Below are 2053 nucleotides of genomic sequence, written 5' to 3' on the forward strand. Positions count from 1 at the left end.
TGTTGTAATTACTTTGCAATTAATGAAGTGCAATGTAATTGAATTGAAACACTCTAAACAGATTCAGTCCATGTTTATTTTTTAAGTGGTTAAAACATGGGAACTTCAAGTTTATGAAGATTTCAGAATCCAATATAACTTTCCTAATAACAACAATACAATAAACGCAGGGTTGCCAACACGTGTGTTGCTAAATGAGGGTATTTTAAAAATGACTACCTTTCATTATCACCACCTTCCTCTTAGAAAAAAGACACTTTCACTTTATACATACATGTTTAGAATAACGATTTTGTCCTTCCTGAGAAGCAAGGGTTGGCCGGCCTACATCAGTCTGGCTAGAAATAAAATAGATATGCTAACCTGTTTTGGATATGGAAGTATTACAAGAGAAACAATTTCAAGTATTACTTTGTATGTAATTATCTCTTGATTTGTTTCTCAGGACGGGGATGGGTGTTCAACAGGGACAAGCAGAGTAGACCCTCAGTGTCCAGCTTGTTATTTTTCTCAAATTCATGAAGGAATGTTGACAAATCCAGAACACTCAGCAATTTTGCTCTCGGAGGAAACTTTTAGGCAAACTGAAAGGAGCCAAGAAACAATAGCAGTCATGCCTCCAACTGCTTCCTTCCTTCTCCAGCCACACGCCAAGGGGATAGTGGGCCAAGCACCGGGGCTGACAGCCAATTGTGGACGTGTCCAGGATTTTTCTGGGAAGGGTGACATCCACCACTGCTCCAACAGAGCAGGGACACAGGCACGTATGCCGAGGACACGCGATCAAACACAGAAGGCACTCTTTGCAGCACGCAGGACAGATTATGCTGCCGGAGGGGGGTGGGGGGAGGTGGCATTTGCTAGTTAGTTAAGGTGGGGCCGAGAAATCCTGGTCATGCTCAGGAAGTTCTCTCTGGGGAGGCAGGATGTTGGGCACTGCAACGTGTCATCAAGGGGAAAGCTGGGGCAGAGAGGGGTAGCTCTAATTCTGCATCCCCCGGAAAACCAAGAGACCTAGACTGAGCTCCTTTACAGGAGGGGACAGCCCTCTCAGTGGGGGTGTGGGTGGGAGTGGCAAGTTGCTGCACCTGCCTCAGGCCCACGGGTCCCAACGTGGAGTGAGCTGCCCCTGGGAACAGACTCCCTAGAAACGACAGGAAGTGGCATTCATGTGTGGTCAGAAACCGTGGGTCTTAGAGAAGAGTCCTGCCAGGCCCTCTGGGATTTCAGTGAGGTGTAACAGAGAGATGGGCCCCTTGACTCAGTCAGTTCTTCCCTGCAGCTTGAGGCCCCAGGATTCAGGTGAGACGGAGTCTCGTGTGGTTACAGGGGCAAATAGGTATACGACGAGAGACTCAGCAGGATCCATTTCATGGCTCACCACACATCTGACCAGCTGTTTCCTGGAGAGGAGCAGCAAACACTCTTGTGCGCAGTGACACTGGCCCCTGCTGGGGCCTTTGGGGGCACGAGGCCAAACTCCTGAGGTCTTCTCCCAGCTCGCAGGGCTGCCCTCTGGGCCTTCATGACTCCCACTCCAGGCACCAGGGGAGAACTGACCCCCTCCTCCCCTCGGAAAGCAGAATCGGTCCCGACAGAGGAGCACCTCCCAGCACTACAAAGGAGCACAGCCTTTAGAACCTCCCTCTAGAACAGCCTTTACCTACTGTCTCGTCCTATGCTCCCCTGCCCCACTGAGTCATGCTCCCCGAGGGTACAGACCCGCAAGACCTTCTTGTTCCTGTCAGCGCCTTGCAGTGCTGGCCCATGCAGGATGTTTGGTAGAAACTTGAAGGGTGAGTAAACCCGAGAGGGAGGAGGAGGGATGGGACAGATCAGGCGAGGGAGCCAAGGCTGGGAATGCCTTCACAGGGCTTAGTCCCAGGGAGCTAGAGATCTTGTCCCCTGGGAGGCTCCTGAGTGCTCTCCTTTTTGGTTCAGGACTGGCCACCTGCTGGTCTTCTCTCCCATCCAAGTACTAACCAGGCCCGACCCTGCTTAGCTTCCGAGATCAGACGAGATCGGGCGCGTTCAGGGTGGTATGGCCATAGAC

At 51.3% G+C, this 2053-nt stretch overlaps 1 pseudogene; it reads right to left on the reverse strand.

Moving 5' to 3' along the window:
* Positions 1-1940: 1940 nt before the first annotated feature.
* LOC128776266 (5S ribosomal RNA) lies at positions 1941-2053 on the reverse strand (annotated as a pseudogene).

Source organism: Panthera pardus, unplaced genomic scaffold, assembly GCF_024362965.1.
Source record: "Panthera pardus isolate Hobbes unplaced genomic scaffold, ASM2436296v1 HiC_scaffold_12, whole genome shotgun sequence".
NCBI classification, from domain to species: domain Eukaryota; kingdom Metazoa; phylum Chordata; class Mammalia; order Carnivora; family Felidae; genus Panthera; species Panthera pardus.